This window comes from Simochromis diagramma, unplaced genomic scaffold (genome assembly GCF_900408965.1).
Source record: "Simochromis diagramma unplaced genomic scaffold, fSimDia1.1 OVJJ01000685.1, whole genome shotgun sequence".
NCBI lineage: Eukaryota > Metazoa > Chordata > Actinopteri > Cichliformes > Cichlidae > Simochromis > Simochromis diagramma.
The window spans coordinates 6,843,583-6,863,864 of NW_024387477.1; the positions used below are offsets into that span (position 1 = coordinate 6,843,583).

Below are 20,282 nucleotides of genomic sequence, written 5' to 3' on the forward strand. Positions count from 1 at the left end.
TGAGCACAGTGCCCACTAGAGGATGTCAGACCCCCAGGGCACCCTCATGAAGTTTGTTTCTGATTGTATACTCAGAGACATTCACACCAGCAGCCTCCTGGAGGTCATTTTGTAGGGCTCTGGTGGTGCTTAGTCCTGCTGATGGGTTAAGGACCTGTTTAGCTCTCCTAGAGTAACTGGCTCGGTCCTAGAATGTCCTCCATGCTCTTGAGACTGTGCTGGAAGACACAGCAAAACCTTCTAGCAATGGCACATATTAATACACCAACCTGGAGGGGTTGGACTACCTATGTAACCTTTGTAGCACACATACATTTTGGGTGTTGTCTCATTCTTAATGTCATTAACAACAAAGGATTTGAAACTGATTATCAACTCTCCCAGCTACCTAACTGACCACAGCAATATCCAAGAAGTTTATTAACCTGATGCTATACTCTATTCAATTTTGTCCCTTTAATTTTTTTGAACAATCTGTACAAAAACAAGCAATAGAAAAGGACAAGAAGCAGAATAATCTTATAAACTATGTGTACTGGTGGATTTAGCTAATTTTATTGAAATAACATTGTCTGGGACTTCATTATATTCCAGACTAATACACATTTGTTGGTACCCAAATCACTTTGGGACAGACTTTTTTGGACAACAATAGAGCTCCACAGGGGAGGAACAAGAATGTCAAGTTCTGGATCAAATAACATGTGACCTTAACAATAACAAAACCAAAGCAGTATTGGAATAAAGTACACCAAGTTCTTTTCCTTATCCGCCAGGACAAGACACACTGGGCCTTGTGCCTGAGCCAGATAAGCAGCACACAGGGCACTTCCTCCTGGGCCGTTACAGCAACTGATGATCTTCTGACAGATGATGTGATGAGGTGGGACAGTGCCGCTACGCTGCTAATAATACCTCACTGCAAATAAGGGCTGAAGACATGCACCATCTGATAACAAGGAAGCAGCTCTCAATGTGCAAAAGGTGCCTGGAATTTTTAGCATTTCCTTTTTTTCTCCCCCTTTTTTTCGTCTCTGCAATCTTCCCTCAAGTTATCAGTGCAATTATTATTTAAATTAATTAAAAAAAAAAAGAGAGAGCAGCAGGTACGTTGAATCAACACGATGGTGTAGAATTTCTACAAGTTTACCTTCGGAGACCTTGTTTAAAACGCAATTATTCAGTTCTGTAGTAAACTCGAATTGCACTTGAAAAATTTATCATGCTGAACTTGTGCAGTGGCTGTTTTCCAGCACTCTGAAATTGAAAATCATTTACTGTGTGGTATGCTAAAAATGGCAAGATGTAATAACATTTCCAAAGTTAATCTACAAATAAACAAACTACCAATACACCGAGGTATAGCAGGTGACAATGGCATCCAGAATTAAAGCGTGCCTTCTGTTTACATTCAACAAAGCCTAAACACTCAGACGAAAAGCTTAGTGGTGCTATTGTACTAAGTCACTTGCAGGGGCTACAGCAAACGTATCTGAATTTATAGGTGGACCCCCTTCCTCCAACCAGATTTACAACAGGATACAACACAAACTCACTGAGATCCTCCGATTGAGAAGTGTGGCTTTCAATCTGTCACCTGTGCATTGTGAATACAAAAGGGGCCTATAAGTAAATACTTTGTTATTGCAGTATACAGGTTCTGCAAAGCAGCCCTCTCTCCAACAATGCCAACAATATATTTTCTGGGTTTTTCTTCCTCTCTGCCTTTTCAAATCCACGAGGAGTCTTGATGGCCACACTCTACTACACAGAGACACAAATTGCTTCCACATCCTACCCAGTAATGTACATGAACAATAGCAAAGCATTAGGTGGCTAGCAATAAATATCTGAAAAGAGGCACTTTGCTCCAGGAAAATATACCAATAGAATTCCAGGTTTGGGGGTAGTGCAGTAATCTTATCGGGACTGTCGACCAATGTGCAGAAAACTGTGAATGAACAGTGCAAAGTGCTTTAACGGCAAGAAAGATCATTATCTAAATTAATAAGAACACTTTTTATAAATTGAGTCAGCACGTCACCTTGTTCCTTCTTGAAAGCAGTATAGAAAGGAGAGTCGTTGTGACTAACTGCAATTAGGGCTTTTCTTGTTTGACTGTAAAACTAGCAGGAAAATGGAAGTCTCAAACTATAGGCTCACTTTGAGAGCATTTGAATGTCATTTGGATAATGGAGTGGTATTCAAGGTTTTTTTTGAGGGGGGGAGCTGCTTTGAAATGCAAGGCAGATGAAGACCCCGAGAGGCACCATCAACACGATTTGGTTTTAATGACAATTCAAAATTTGAAAAAAGGGGAAATGTTCTCTGTTCTAAATTTAGCATGACAGAGCTGATTTCACTTTCAGATGATCTTTGGCTAAATAATGAGCCACTTCGTTGTGCAGAGCTGGACGTGCTTTGGCTTCAAGGTAAAATGTGGACCTGCTGCTGCCAGTCCTTTTTAGATGAGCAGGTGGGGAAAAAAAGACAGGTGCTCCAACAAGCTTCAAATCACACATTACATTTTTAAACACACACCACTCCAGCTAATACTTGTTCTAATTGTATCCAATTAATGTTGACATTTTACATGATCTGTCATCAGGTTTCCAGTCAAATTTATATTTTTTTCTTTCCTTTCGCCTTTATCCAGTTAATGAAAAATAGATACTATATGGCTGTTGCAGCTAACAGACAGGAAGTAAGGGGAAACTAACAATCTAGCTATTGAGGTTTGTCACGTGACATCATGAGCACGTTGTTGCTTGTTAACCGCCATGTTGGAAATGATACAGCCACTCCCCAACTGGTTGGCAGTGATTCTTGAGGTGAAATTGGTTGCAAAGAAAGCAAAAAAATTCTCCTTGTGATTGCTCTGGTTGCCGGTACTTTTTCATGCTCGTCTGCAAATACTTGCTAACCAGTAGCATTAGCAAGATTGACCTCTTTTCTAGTCTGGGCTTTGCTTCTTCTTCTTTTTTTTTTTGTTTCATTTAGCTTAGACAAACAGCAAAAATTTGTCCATTACTGTCACAGTTCGATTTCGAAAAGGTCATCCATGCTCTCATTTTTATCCAGACTTGATTACTGTAATGCACTTTACTTAGGCATCAGCTGTGATAACACACACAGACTGCAATTAATTAAAAATCCTGCAGCCATGCTTTTAACAGGCCTTCACTGGCTACCTGTTAGCTTTGAATTGATTTTAAGATTTTATCACTGGGGTTTAAAGCCCTACACAGTCTGGCCCCTGCCCACATCTGTGAGATGCTGACTCCATATGAGCTCGGCCACTGCCTGAGAGCTCTTAGCATGCCCTTGTTAGTGGTTCCAAAGGCTCGTTTAGTCGCTAAATGTGGTCAAACCTTTGCTGTCTGGGCGCTGCAACCTTGTAATTCCTTGCCTGATTTGGATACAGAAGTTAATGGTTACAGAATTGCAGGAAAATTCGGTATCCTCCTTTAAATCTCTTCCTAAAACATATTAACATCAACATTTACTACTATTACATTACTACTATTTAGAGCTTTCTACAACTTCTAATGCTTTTAATGTCCTCAGTTTCCAGTTTGCGTTGTACTTTTCACTGTTTCACTACAGTAGCTGGATGGTGTTCATATGCTAGTGACCAATCACAAGATGGTTTTTGCCAACCAGAAGGGGTGTGCACATTTGTCTCCCATGACTGGCGGTTGCCAGATGATTGCTGACTGGTCTCTTGGCCTGTGTGACTCGGGTCTTATTCACTTGCTCTCACATTGTCACGTTGATTGTCCAAAAAGATGGACAAATTAAAGTCATGTGGACAGCAGTCACATGTCTGCAAAACACTGATACAAAGTAACAACACATGTAACTTGGGTCAACTTAAAAAAAAAAAAAAAAAAAAAAAAAAAAGATTCATGCATTTTTTTCCTCCACCTTTTCTGTTCTTAGTTGAAGCTATTACTATCCCATTTGGGAATTTGGTTTGAACTTTGCAACATGGCAAATCAGACATATCAAACAACAGAGAGAATAAATTCAAGCACAAATCAATAGCAAGTGTAGGGAATAGATAAATGCTATTGCAAAAGAAAGAAATAAAATTGCAGAAACCACTGAAACAACCAGAGGCTGTACCTTAGGGTTGCTAAACTAAAGAGAAGGAAAATTAATTGACACCGGGTGGATGAAGGGATTTTGCTATGCACACTGAAGAAATGTTTAAATGCATTTTCCTAGGGTGAGGGAAAGTCTGCATTAAAACTAGGCCAAAACAGGAATAAAGAGTACAGACAGATACACCAGGAACTGTGTAGAGTAGTACTTGTAGAGTATTATAAGTACAACTTATGAATCAGTAGCTTGTAGAACCAGATTTAGCAGCAACAATCTGAGACCGTTGTTTTCTCCATGACTTTATCTGTGTCTCAAATTAGATGTTGTGGAGGCCCACTCTTCTTTACAATGTTGCTTCGAGTTCACTGAGGTTTGCAGGCATTTGTTTATGCAAAACTTGTTATGCAACACCTCGATTCTTTTCTTATTCAGTCATTCTGTTGTATATGTGTTGCTTGGGAACATCGTTCTTTTTCATGACCCAATTTCAGCCAAGCTTTAGCTGTCGGGCAGATGGCCTTACATTTGACTCTGGGGGGGGCGACCGTGGCTCAGGAGGTTGGGAAGCGCATCTGTAACCGGAAGGTCGCCAGTTCGATCCTCGGGCTCTCTGTCCTGGTCGTTGTGTCCTTGGGCAAGACACTTTACCCTCCCGCCTACTGGTGTTGGCCAGAGGGGCTGATGGCGCAATATGGCAGCCTCGCTTCTGTCAGTCTGCCCCAGGGCAGCTGTGGCTACAACTGTAGCCTCCACCAGTGTATGAATGTGAGAGTGAATGAATAGTGGCATTTTAAAGCGCTTTGGGTGCCTTGAAAAGCGCTATATAAATCCAATCCATTATTATTATTATTATAGAATACCTTGGTATACAGATTAGCTCCTGGTCCACTCGATGACTACAAGGTGCCCAGGTGCTGCAAAATGAGTGCAAACTGTCACCCCTCCACCATCATGCTCGACTACTGGTTTGAGGTGTTTATGCTGATGTCCAGATTTGGTGCTTTGGATTTGGTGTCCTCTGTCCAAAAGACAATATTCCATCATTGTGGTGTGTTAAAATGCAGCATTTCCCCTGGCACCCCTTCCAAACAGACCATAAACTTTTAGTTTATTTATAATCGTATTGATGAACTTTAACATTTAACATACTAACTGAGCCACAAGGTTTCATTTTTTTGAGCATTGTATAGTCTGACCTTGGGATGAATTTGTTGGGACGTCCACTCCCTTGACTGGCATTTTGTTAACATACGCTTGAATGCTCCAGGCCTATAAACTGCCAAATCTTCTGCTTTTATAGAGGTGCTCAAACTTGCGATGATCAGCTGATGATCAAGAGCATTTGGTTAGCAGCAATGGCTGCTACTTACTCTTAATTCCTATGTAAGCAGTAAGGGTGTATTTATATTTATTCTACTCCACCCCACCCCAATACACACAGAGATACACATTTTTCTGTTAAATATAACAGGCTGTATTTTTATTTAACTACTTTTCCTGCTGAGTGCCATATTATGTTTTTATATCCTCCTTTTTGAAACCTAAGAATTGAAAGAATGTACTCTTTTTCACATGTCTGTATAGTCTATAGTCTGCATCAGACCAGGCTTTGAATAATTTTTTACATATAAAGCGTACTAATGTCATTAAGACATATTTCTGCCAACACTAGTGTTTGATATAAAAAGAACGAGGTGTGGGAAACAACAAAGCGCAAAATAAAGACATTTCAACTTGAATTACGCTTCACAGACACCACTATCATGTTATTTTCACAGTTTCTAAGATCCCCTGAACAAATGATTGTGGTTAAGCATCTCATCAGATAAAAGCCGATTGTATGCGAACTCAGATTTAGTAAGAGGGCCTTTTTTTTCTCCCACCAAATTTTATGATGAAACCTTAAATTACTACGGTATTACTGTGGCAATGCATCGCCACTCAAGTTCTGTAATTAAATCTACATTTGTAATAAATGTACTGGTTATTATCTTGTCTGCTCTGCATTAATTTAGCTTCCAGGCTAAAATGGCAATGATGTTAGATCTATTGCACCAGTAAAACAGTGCAAATGGTGCAAAAAATACAGAGACCATTATTGCTGTGTTATCATTACAACTGTATTAGTGGTATAAGATATTAGTGACCCATAGCTGAAAAAAAATAAGCCCCTCAGAGGATCTAATGATCACTTTGAAGTCACTTTCATAAAATTCCAAATGATTTCATTTCACCTTCCAATTATCAATTTATCATCGTTTTCCCATTAGAGTGACTAGGACCTGTAATCTGTTGTCATTTGTTCTGTATTATGTTCAATATTACAGAGCTTTAAAAAGATGCACAACACAAAGCTCACTACTTTATTTCATTTTAATCAAATCATAGCCTGTCTCCACATGCAATAATATACAGGGTACACAGGGAAGGTGATGCATAAAACTTGCACTAGAACACATTTCAACAATGAAGCTGTTATTCTACAGTTTACCTACTGTGATCTAAAAACTAACATTCATTACTGGTGCATGGAGTATATGCTTTCACGGGCAAACAACTGATGTGTGCTAAGAACACGCTAAGGTATCAATTCATCCATTTCTTGGTTTTGACCATGTATCACTGCCAAACCTGGGATCTGTCAAGCAGTGATAGAGGATGCGCATGTTTGATCATGCTCACTGTCAGTCATCATTGTTACTGTATCAGTCTCAATTATACACACACACACACACACACACACACACACACACACACACACACACACACACTTTACAAAATGATTTCAACACCCTTTTCTTCCTAAGCACTAAGAAGTGGCGGTAACTGATTAATCATGTACAGGGAGACGCTGTTTAATCACCCCAACTTAAATGTGTGACAAGAAGTTCACTTTGTCTTGTGGAGCAGCTTTAAATAACTAGAAGGGCAGAGAGAGAGATCAAATTCACCCGATACAGGTGACACCAGGTGTTTTTATTTCAACACATATAAGAAAAAGTTGGAAAACTTGCAGGATTTGGAAACTTTGCACAGGGTCATGCAAAAACACGATCTGTCAAAAGGTCAGACTAGGGGTGTGCTTGGTCTAAAACTTTTGGTTGCAGAGCTCCAGGTGGCTAAACAGGCTTGGCTAGACCTCGAGCAGCACAATGAAAAGTTTCGGAAAACAATTCTTCTGTCAACAAAAGAAACTACACCGAGCTGATCTACCGGCTGATGATGTTTGATTAGAGGTTGGCAATGAAACAAACGGTGTATGTCTAGTCGTACTCAGGATGCCCTAATCTTTCTATCTGGATGGTTATGTTGGACAAGCTTAAGTAACCAGACACCTTTCATCTACGTCCTGTTAGATGAAATGACATGCAATGTCTCTCTCAAGAGAGGGTGGCTGATAGTCAGCTCCTCTGATGTTCTGCCTTGGCTTGTCTGCAGCACAGCTCATATATGCCAAGGTCCACCTCACGGGGATAAAGATAACCTGCCATGTGCGATTTTTTTTTTGGACATTTGCATGTTTTTTTAATTATTAATCTCTTTCCACTTTGATAAACAAGATGTGCAGTTTAATGAACATAGAGGCATGACAACCAAAACAAAACAGGAGTGTGGATAACACTGTATATTACATATCTGTAATAAAACACGGCATTTTATACAATAAGGACAATTATGTCTTAAGTGTATAAACTGTCTAGTTACATGTTAGTTCTGAATGTGTTGCACACTTGTTAATAGTGGCAAAAAATTCAAAAGCACTTACCACAAACTATATTTACATCTTACCATAACGATTGTAGCATAATTATGCATGTGTTACATAACTCCTCCTAATCAGTCTGGATTAGATTTACTATAAAATTCCAACCAGGATTATCAACATCTTTATAGCATTTGGGAATTATTTTAATAACACTTAAATTATTACAAGTTATATACATTATGTGTCATATTATATAATAAACAGTAACATTATGCGCATGTTGTTTGTTTGCTTCACTAAACAAATTTTAGTGCAGCGACATTTTGGGGTCACTGGAATATGTCGTCATATCTCAAAATATGTGTTCAACAGTGAAGCTTGTGTTTGTAATAGATTACTTTGACTTTTACAATGAATATTTAGCTTGCAAAGAGAAAGAAGAAGAAATGTATGAATTAATAATTTGTTCAGTGTTTATGAACAGCTATTTCTGACTTTATATATAAATAAAATGAAGACAAAAAGAATTATACGATAAATTAATACAAATGTGTTATGTGTGTTCTAATACATGAGCAGCGCAGACAAGTACTGCAGACCTGCTTAGTTTAGTTTAAAGAAGTGATCATTCTTTACCCCTCCTAGCCTATGTTTAAAAGATTTTGCATGCAGGCACATTACAATCTTTACAGTATAACCCTGTTAGAAGCTAAAGATTGAAATCATTTATGTTAAAATAAACCCCCCTGCAATGTAATGCAGATGAGATTCTCTGTGTCTTGGTTCACATATGACTCAGTGTTTGGAGTGAACTTTCAAAAGCCACTCTGAACATATAAACTGACCCAATGTTATTATTCACTGCAGGCATCTCTGTCATGGTGGCCCTTGTTAGATAAAGAACTACCAACAATGGAAAACCACACACACACACGAACACAACAATCAAAGTCCAAACATAACATGACTGAATAACCACAACAGCACAAATAAATCATTATTTTAACATGCACATCAGCAGTCCTGTGAGTCTTTGCTCTTCCATAGCTGGAGAAATCACCACCTTGGATTCTGCACTATTTTAAACACAGTTTTATTTTATTTTATTTTTTTAAATGTCGGCTGCGCTAAATGAGGTAATGGGACTTAATGCAAAGTGATATGGCTCTAACGAGTTACACGGACAGACTCGGGCAATAGAGCCCGTCTATCAAATCGGAATAAGAAACAATACAGCATTATATTGCAAGACTGCACAACAGCTTGATGTAAACATTCGGCTGCTCAAAGGCATTAACATTACAGTATCAAAATGTTTAAGTCTGTCAGTATTAATTCGGCTACAATTACAAAGGGCTGAATTAGCATGCTATTTTTTTGTGCAAAGAAAATAAAAGGCAACATAGAACAAAACAGTTAATGAGCAAAGCAGTGCAGATCAACTATCCATCTCATGCCATGACTGATCAACAATGTCAAATACAGTGACCACCCGCAGTGATTTGAGGAAAGTGCTGCTAGTCGAGGATATAAATGTCTGGCATTGTGTAAAAAATGATATTTTGTTCTCCCTTTTTGAAGAATCAGAGTTCTGATGTCCAGTGGCAACCCAACAACCCCCCCCCCCCCCCTCCCTCCACCTAAATGACCCCCATACCTCTGCAGTGGAAAGACAGATTGCCTATTTTCCTATCGCCCGTGCTGGGGCCAGGCCCGTGGCACCTGCTAGACGAGCACAGTTTAGTGCTCTTGCTGTCACCTAACGTATGGGTCTATTGATGTGCTCTGACTGGGCCGGGCTGATGCTACCCAACACGCATTAGAGCCAGCTGTTGTGCCTCATCTGTCTCTGTGTGTGCTCCGATAGCCACAAAAAGACAGTAAACACAGGCTGCTCGAAACATAACGCTTCAACTACCTTCACCCTGCGTCCCGCTGCTCACAACACCATCATCTCCCCGGCCCCTCGCTAAATGAGTGGAGAGTTGTCGGGTCTTAACTGAGTCCAAGAATGTGGCTGATGGGGAGGAAAAAAAAAGTTGATTCGCTGCAAGTATGGTAATTGAAGTCTTGATTACACCCGTCTGAGAAGCTAATTCTAGGATTTAGGATTCAGCGAGACTTAATAGAACGGTTCGTGCAATTGCAGTCCAAAGAGTTAACAATGCAGCCTGAACATTACAAATTGCACACTGCTTTATTTGACACTGATGATTAAGGTTAAAGAATTCAATGATGATTACAGTAAGTGGTTGAAAACAAACAAAGGACCCTGATAAATACATGTGCACACCAATCCAGACTCATCAAGTAATCAGCTAAAAAAAGAAAAACAAAACAAAAAGATGAAGAAGAAAATCACACACACATTTGCCATTAACCAAATATGATCTACCAGATACAACAATATCAGAGGCATGGGGAGACTCTACCTACCCTGTTGAGAAAGATGAGGGAGACGCCCTTTTCAAAGTTTGAGCCCATGAACCCCTGAAAGGTCTGTTCATGCCCCTGCCGGCATGAATAATCACCCCCAGCTTCCCTGTAATGTGCTGCGGATGATATATTGGGCCACATTTATTACTGCTCCGCTTCCACCTGGCTAGGAGCAGCAAGTCCTCCATTAATATAAAAAAGAAAAAAACCCAGGCCTGCAACAAGATTTCTTCACAGCGTATGACTACAGGCTCAGAACCAGTGTTAAGGTTGTGTGACCTTATTGGTAAAAATTAGAGTTATGGAGTCATTTTGCCTATAACAAAGTATGATATAGAGTTCCCCGTTTCTTATAGTCAGTGTCTTTAATAGTTCAGGACCACAAGCGTTTTTAATCCTTGTCCGCAGTCACATGTCTTTGCAAGTCATAGTGTAAGATTTACGTCATCTCGGCAGTGAGAGAAAGCAGCAGTCCAGTCAAGTCACATCACACGCGAGACATGTTGGTAACGACTGAAGATGAGTTGTGCGGGATAACGCATTCTCATTTGAATAGTAATACAGGATTAAAAGTGCAAGCACTTTGCGGTGGTTTTAGAGGATTAAAAGAGTATGACATGGCAACCCTGAGCCGTAAATGAAGAGAACAAATCATCCCTTAAGAAAAACATGTTGGAACATACGTTTCTCCCAAATCTGGGTTCTAGTCACATTGTTTCATAACAAAAGTGATTTAAGAAGCATATTTAAAACTATGTTAGGTCATAGAGTGCTCAGTTAGGAGAAAAGAAATCAAATGATAATGAGCAGATTAATATTAGCACAACCGCAATCTGAGGTCTGGCCAGCACACGTGTGGCAGTATGTGTCAATAATGACTTTTATTATTTGAGTGAACTTATGCGATCTAATCAAAACTAGAACAATTGGTGCAAAATAATGTGATTACCTTTCTACTGGCATGAATAATTTACAAAAATGGTGCGCCATAATAGAAAACCATTCTGGGATTGCTGGCAGATTTACAGCAGCTTTAACACAGCCCACCTTCTCCTACAGTCTCCTTTCTGTCTTCCTCTGACGCTATAAGCTGCAAGTATTCCAAAATGCAGGCCTGCACTTGTTAAAGGTCAACATTGTTAAGTGTCTGTATGTACGCGGGGATAGCCTTTAGTATTGCGCTACGCTACCGCAATGCTTGCAGCCCGACACTAACCACGAAGCAAAATGTTGCAGACACAAATGGACCTTCAGAGACAGTGAGCAAACGTGCGTACACGTCTGGCGTTTGCACATCTGTGCACATGCAGCATGTGTCTAAGAGTGCACGTGTGCTGTGAGGTCGCTACATGCAGCAATTTAAAGCCATCTTCTGGAGAGAAATTACTTATTTGTCCAATTTATTAGAGACTGTTCTGTTCTATTGTGAAAGGCAGGAGAATTCGCATGCCTCTTGATTGAAATCATTGCCACTGGGAGAACCTAGCCAACACCCTCAGAGGAGCTGCTATTCTGAAAGTGAGTGAATCATTGATTTTCAGCAGGAAATCATCAAGGCGAATCTATGGTAAATGAGAGAGTTGAGACGGCAAATGGTCCAGTTCAGCAGGATATTCAGTTATCACTGTATTCTGTCATAGACAGGCCACGGTGTCCGGTTATTGTCAGGGTCGTATTTAAGTGAAGACTAGTCGCTCACAGACGGTGTTTTTTTCCTGCACTTTGGGGAAGTGCAAATGGAAAACACCCTCCAGTGGTGGGGTGGGGGGGGGTGGGGGGGGGGGGGGGGGGATATGTGCGAGTTTGAAAGAAAATGTAATCTTCCTAAAAATAAAAAACCAGACAAGAAAGCAATAACACCCTGAACCAACACTGAAATCCTATTGTGGTTTCTACGCCAAAGGGCTGCTCTATGAAAATGAGGCGCTTTGATGTTTGATTAAAAAAAATATCCTCCTTCTTTGAATCCCTCTAAGATTTGTTTGCAAATTAATAATGCTTGATTTAGAAGATTTAATAACAAGGGCTAACAGCTCAAAGCCAGTTCACAAAAAACACTGCAATTTTTTTTTTTAACACCCCAACAGATTTGACATCTTCATTGTGAAATAATCACATATTTTTTTAAAGCATTATCCACACTTCAACAAATACAATGACAGTCCATCCGCTGGAGTCTGGTCAAGTGAAAACATATACGTAAAGTCTTTTTTTTTTTTTTGCCAAATAGCAGAAAGGAAAAATTAAGTGTCAGCACCTCCAATTAATCAAAACATTTCTTTGTCACTTGTCAAATTATAAACGTTAGCACACCAAAAACACATTAAGCAGCGACGGAAGCAGCAGATTTAACAGTAAGGAGTGTGGCTGTGGTACTGCTGACGGAGAGATTAACGTTATGGCTGAAGGACACCATTGTTGTGAGTCTACAGGTCCTTTTATAAAAATTTGTTCAAGGCTAAAAAAAAAAAAAAAAAAAAATCCAAGATGACAAGAGGTGTTAGCGTAACTTTGGGAGGGTCAAGATCTCTGTCAAAATAAATAAATAAATCTGGGTAAATTCCCAGATGATTAAGCATGCAACAATTTTGATGGTAATAACTGAAATGACTAAAAATTAACAGCCTATTTATGCAAGATAATTCATAATTTTATTGGGCCGTTATATTGGCTGGGTCTGATTATTGGGGGGGTCATAACCCCCCTAACCCCCTTTGGAAATTACGCCCCTGGTTAACCTACTTTCTTTGCTATGACTTCCAGCCTATTTTCAACTGCCTACTGCAGGTAAAGTGTTTATGTAAAGCATGTGAGTAAGTAAATAGTGACTTAGAGCTACATAAAGAGCAATGTCGTCCAGCCTTTGAGCGTATTTGAATTCATCTATTTTTTTTGAATAAACTGAATCTGAATAAACTCAGTTCAAGCTGTGCTGGTAAAAAGTCTGCAGACGTAACTAATGGCTGAAATTTATAAATGCAATATTTGGACAGCCTGTGCATTGCAGTCTGCCTTAAATCTTCAAACAGCAACTAGTCTGATGAATTATGACTCATCTTAAACATTCATCTCTTTGGGTCACCCTTAACATTTTGAAATTATACAACTGATTGACTCGACCGGCCCAAGGCTACTGTGGACCTGTGCCAGAACCTGACAGGATAAGGCAGAGAAAACATTACCTCAAATTTCTAAATGCAGGGAGTACATCAGTGAGGAAGGCAATCTTTGTCTTCAAGTACATTTTTCCGGTGAAGGAAGCCCTCAGCAGGACGTGGAACCGGATGCTGCGTTGCACTGTGGTTGATCTCATGCTCTGTGAGAACAATAAAAAAGCTGGCACCGTGTTTCGAGGTGTTAGGGGAGCTGTGTGCACCACATCTGAGTGCACGTGACTGAATCTCCTGAGCAGCTTAAGTGAAAGTGATAAGCAGTAGAAACGGGGTTCTGCTTCTCACAGGCAGCTTGCAGTGATCGCTGGGAATTCATTGCTCTTTCTAGCCATCAAGCAGGAAGGAGGAGGAGGAAAGTGTATTTAAAGGATTTTCACAATCCTTAATGCCATTTATTACATCTCACCAGCTGCAGCACAAGAATGGCTGCATGTAATTGCGTCCACAGATCTTTTGGCTTGAAGACAACCAATCGAGATGGATCCCTTTGCCATTGCTGCAACTGACCGTGAGTGAATCCTGGCGACTTAGGGACGGGACATTATTTAACATGGACAGAGAGTGACGTTAAGGAGCATTAGGTTCCGGGATTGTTAAAGCGCTTGTCACACTCCGAAGACATCCATCTGCACGACGCAGGCTTCAATCAATAGATAAGTAATCGGCTGCAATGAGAGGCAGCACGTGGTATTACTCACCGACTCTGTCCTGAAACAGCCTCACCGCACAGCAAGCAGAGCGGCACAGAGCACGCAGCTCCATCATGAGGGAACTTATCTTTCAGCTGAGCACGTTGGTATCGACAGGCCAGAACGGAGAGCACCTTTGTATTGGTACAATCAGTCACAAGGGGCTGTGCTTTCATGTTACAATCTCTCCCTGCTTACAAAAAAAAAAAAAAAAAAAAAAAAAAAAAAAAAAAAGTCAATTGGATTAAACAAAATGGGGAAACAACTCTCCTTCGCTACACCTCATGATCACCACTCCTGTGATACAATCTATGATATGTGCGTCATTAAAACACTTAACGGTTTTGCGAAAGGAAAAAAAAAAAAAAAAAAAAAAAGGAGGGAAAAAAAGTGACCACAGCAATAATGGAGCAGCCCAACTGTGGAGCTGTTCCAGTGCAATATCTGACATTGCAGCCATTGCATTTAATTTGCTATAAGAAGCAGTGAATTGTTGCACATGAAATAATGGGATCGCGAATGATGTAGGGGGCGAGAGGGGTGGCAGAAAAGCACATTTACGGGAGTGTGCCGGGGAAAAACACAACCACGGCAGCCGCAAAGTTTGTGGAAAATTACTCCAAATATTGGTCAGTGTTTTGAGCATGATTGACATTTCCTTCAATACATCAGCTCCTAGCTCCACTTTCTCATCAAGCGGAACATTTATAGACACGTTCAACTAAGAGTTATGAGATGATTCTTGTAGGGAAGCTAAAAGTAGGACAAAAGTAATTCCTTTCCTCTTTTGGGTAACCTATAAAAAAGGTAATTATGTGAGTATGTGATGAAATTCTAAATTAACTGCACCTACTTTATAATTGTACTTCACAACCACCAATACTCCAGTCTCGTATATATATATAGTAGAATCCACTTTGAGGTTTGTGGTTTAGCTACATTGTAAGTGCGCACTATACACTGATCAATGTGGGAACGAGTCTTTGCTCAAATTCACCTAAAATGTGCACTCTTAAATTTTTGCAGTATTTAAATCAACCTTAAAGTGTTTGAACAGTAATATATAAGAGGATTAACAACTGCAAAGCAGTAACTCGAGATTCTTGGGCAACACCAAGAGTACTAAAGCAAAAATACATCTCATTTCGATTGAGAAAACAGTTGATACACCCACAAGTGCCTAATGTAGGAGGCAGTGGCGCCTTAAGGGTTTTCAGCTTCCTGTGTAGCTTCAACCAAAGAAAAAGCCGAATCTTACTGAGAGAAAAATGGTCTCATCTGTATGAAAAGGGAAAGAAAAAACACTGACATGAATTTAACAATCAAAACAGGGATATCAAGAGTCTCAAAGGGGAAGGCAAAGGTTGTCTAATGTGCTTCACTGCATAAGAATGGATTGAGCCTTCACATGTTCTGCATACTAACGTCTTCCCCGTAGACGTGATTACTGGAGGCTACGATGGTCATACCTTCTGTCTGCAACATTAAGAAAATAACAGTTTTAACACCTGCTGGTGATTGTTTATGGAACACATTTCTAAACCTAACAAAATAGCTTAATTATCCTGAAATGTGAACGATGAACCCTTAAAACAATGCATTAACATAAGCCATGCCATAAATTAGTACCAATGATGTTGGTGGAAATCGCCTGCTGTGACATTTCTGAGCAGACTTGGACAGCGACACAGCTGGGAGCTGCACACCAATTTATTTATTTTTTTAAACAACAAATACATGCACAACATTTTCTCAAAGAAAATGGAATATTTAATTATTCATATGGATTTTCAAACCCCATGTAAAAACTCCCTCGCTGATACATGCCGAGTTTGTGTGCAACAAGTACAGTGGAAAAGTGGAATCTGTACTTTTATAGATACCCTTCAGGATTTTGGCACTTAAAATCGAACAAATGCACAACAACAAAAAGAGGCTCATGCTACTAAGAAAAATCATTTATAATGGAACAATATTAGTGATGCACCAGTTGCACTGTCCTTGTCTGAATACAATTTACAATTTTTTAAAATGCATATTTCATAACCACGCATAGTTTTTGCAACTTTTCTCTAATAGAATCTTGATTTTATACTTAATAATCAATGCATGTTTACATTTTATCCTAATCTGCAGCAGGTTAGACATCACTCATGCAGGCTTTGTGAATCTGTCTCAGGCAGTGGCCCCCTGGCAACCACCGAGTACATGCAAGTGGTTGTTGAAGGTCATCAATTATATAATGTTGTAAGACAGCAGCCCCCAACCTTTTTTGCATCACGTACCGGTTTATGACCAACAATATTTTCACGGACTGTCCTTTAAGGTGTTGCAGATAAACACAATAAAATAAAACCAGCACCAGTACCCAAAAAAAGAAGATCTATTCATAACACATGGGAAAAGACCCAGGGAAACCTAGTTAACGATAAAAACAAAGAAATAATGCTAAAAACCAACAAAAACCCTGAAAACCATGAATTTCACAACAGAGCCTCAACTCTCGCGGCCCGGTACCAAACGACTCACGGACCCGTGGCCCAGAGGTTGGAGACAGGTGTTATAAGACATATTAAGACATAGACATATAAGGTGCTTCTCTGAAAACCTGCTTGTAGTCGCTTTTAGTTGGCATGAAAGACACCTAATTGTCTGCACATACTTCCCATCTACTGGAAATGCAGCATGTTCACCTTCAAAGTAAAAGTTGTCCCGTTTGAAGACAAGTTGGCATCCTCCATGCAAACTACAGGAGACCACAGCAATATGCTAATAACATGGAGTTTTTGGAGTACGTGGATGGTACTCCAATCCTTAGCAAACCCCTCAAGCTTACCCACACCAATCTCTAAATAAAGTGATCCACGTTGGTGGACAGATTGTGTTTTTAACAAAAAGTACAACTGAAAACTTCCACACACTGAAAGAGACAAACTTGAGAACTAATAGCTGAGCGCCAAATGACATTACTGTGAAAATGAGGAAATGCCAGATTAGTAAACGGGCAGAGCACTGGCTTCTGCGTTAGCATTATCAGGAAGCTAGAGACAATTACAGCCCATTACACATTACACTGTGATTCATGGAAGAAATATCATTTTGCAAATCAATATGTAGTGAGTCAACTGATTTATGTGTTACTTTACACGGCATATGACAACCAAGCAAAGTAGGTTGCAGAGTTGTTGCAGTTGGGATGACGTGCAGCCTAATATCCAGCTCTTATATTGGTGAGGAGGTGGATATTAGGCTACAATGGACCATTATAGACTGACATATTCAAGACTGAGCGGCCACTCACTGGTTACATTCGATTAGCTGAAACAGAGTCGATTCTGGTCACTGATCAATACGTTTGTGAGATAAAATCGATTTAGCTGATTATGGTCAAAAGTCATTTTTATTAAATCACACAAAACACATTTGAAGTGACCTTTTCAAGCACACAGAACTTAATCTCTCTCTGTTAAGATATAAAAAACAGTCTCATTGATTGGCTCTCTTAATAGAACAACAATTTGCTACATTTGATAAAGACGTGGTATTCTTGTGTTGACAGATTTTTAATTTTTAGGCCGTCCTGCTCTAAATATCACCCTCGTACAATAGAGTAGGACAAAGGTAATTCTCTGGATAAGCACATTCAATAAATGCTAGGAGCACTTCTCCAGGGATTCAAAAAGCTATTCAAAAGCCCTATTGTTGCTTGTCCAGTGGTACGCATCCTCTAATGGAAGAGCCGCACTTATACTCGGGACACTGTGAAAAGGAATTACGATGTGCTAATGTGAGGTTATGTTTAATACAAGGAAGAAGCTTCAAGGCCTTAAACCAGTCGACTTCTCTCGAGAGCCCTCCAACCACCCTCCCCGTGTCCTATACTCCGTTTAACTGTCCTACCTTAGCTCGTCTTTCCATATGTTGCAGAGATTTGATTACTTGCCATTTTCCAGCTCATTAATGAAGACTTATGCTGCATTTGTAATGAATGTGTCCTAGCTGAAACATGATCAAGTTTCTGGGCTCACTGAGTGCTTTTCAGATGATTGCTTTCACCTCTGCGGTTGGTTTCATTGGTGGTGCAGGAAGAGGCCAATCCAGAAGCCACTGTAAATGGAGAACAAAGAGGGAATTCTAGCACAGGAACCTAATTATAAACTGATTTTTTGGAAATGCATACGCCGAGCATGTGCTGGAGATGGTTAAAATAAAAAAAAATATTAGGGTTAAAATATGCTATTTTGAAATTTCATATTTAAAATGTTTAACATGTCACGCGTCATCATAAACAAGGCATTAGCAAAAGCCTGAAAGGTTTCACTATACTGACTTTTATACTGTGCGTTTAATAAAGTGTTACATATAATTTCTCTCCCTTGAAAGCTACCGTGTGTCAAAACTCCACATAATAAACAACCAGGCCCTTGTAAAATGGGTCCTGATTCTTTATTAGGCTGCAACAAGGGACCTAAACAGCGGGAAAGCCAAACATTCAGCAGTGCCTTTCAAACAAAATCTAGCTGTATTCAGACTCTGCAGATGTGACTGCTGATGCACATAAGCTGTATTCACAAGAGGCAGGATATCAATGCTGCCATCCATTTGCATCCATACTCTCAGTGCCCATCATTCTCAGTTTATTGTCACCAGCGTGTACACTAATTACAGCCTGTGACTTGTGACTCTGTCTTTTTTTGAGAAGGGTTTTTTTTTTTTCCTGTGTGAGCTTGTTTTTTTAAAATATTGTAGTATACACTTGCTGTTATGCTAAATGCACACTTTTGTTAGATGAAAGGACTGAATGAGGGTGGTAAATTTATTAGACCACCTGTCATTAAAACAGGAACACACACATTTTAGAAATCGGTCAAAAAACCTGTTTTAAAAAAGTTATATTGGCAGTTATTAGGAAAATAAACTAAATTTGTGTTTTTATATCCAAATTTGAGGCGGCACACTGGACTTCTCTGAGAAGCCAGAAAATAGTCAAGCATAACTATCAACCAGTAGGATCATTTTTTCTGTGCAGGAAAGCAGAACAGACTAATCTGGCATCTTAATAAAACAACAACAACAACATGCTTTGCTATATTTATCTTCCTTATTTTTGAAAATTCATGGATATGAATGATATAATCTTTATTTTATAAATGCCTTGTAATTTTTTTTGGTTATTTTCTGAAATTCTAGCATCATAAGAACCCTACCAGTTGATTATTTCAACTACTAGCATATACCAGCTAAGAAATAGTACAGATTACACTTCCTGGCAGCATATACTGTAAAATAACTCCAGCTGCAACAAACTTGCATAAATCCTTATGCATAAATATTTATCATTCACTAATTTAATGTTCCAAACCTGACCTTTCTGCATGAGGATGTTTTTACTTGTGTTATTTAAGTACGACTCGATGCTACTTTACTAAAGATACTGATTGCATTACTTTTAATTTTTCCACATTTCTTTTTTTAACTTAACCTTGGATGGATACAAATACTTATTCCACTGCAGTTCTAGACAAAAACACAGAGAAAGAACACTTTTAGTTTAGGAAGGTTTCTCTTTATATTTAAACAAAAATAATTTTTCCAGAGAAATAAATTAATACATCCCATCTTCCGATAGCTCCAGTTCCAAATAAGACATCACAATCATTTAATACCACCAACGAGAAGCATTAATATAGTATGTAATGATTATCTGACAGCCCTCTCCTGGTCTACTCCAGAACCGCTCATTTGCAACTTTAATTCCGCAAATGGACTCCAAAGCTGTGTTTACAAGGAGCGAGACAGTCTTAGCTGTGACAGCTCAAAAGCAGTTCCCTAGTAATAAAGACTAATGCTGCATAATCAAGTCACATGTACACTAATGTCTACTTGAGAGCTCTTTAGACGTCCAAGTCGGTGCAAAGTTGTATTAAAAATGTATCTTATGTGGTTTATTTCTTTCTTGCCTATATATACTGTGTTTGTAATTTAGATGGAAGCGCAGTAGCTCTCACTTGGAATGGCTCTCGTGGCTGCTAATGATAATAAGCTGTAATAAGAAATGGGTCAAGAACTGACAATGGGGAGTTGATTGCACGTGTTATTTCAATGCCATAACATAATAAAACACCCAGTTAGTACTTGCACTTCCTTTTCCACTCAAAGAGAGACACACAC

General features: G+C 39.3%; 1 protein-coding gene across 4 annotated transcripts in view; it reads right to left on the reverse strand.

Moving 5' to 3' along the window:
• unc5a (unc-5 netrin receptor A) overlaps positions 1 to 20,282 on the reverse strand; it is a 153,870-nt gene that overhangs the window by 87,207 nt on the left and 46,381 nt on the right. The gene's annotated exons all lie outside the window — the stretch shown is intronic.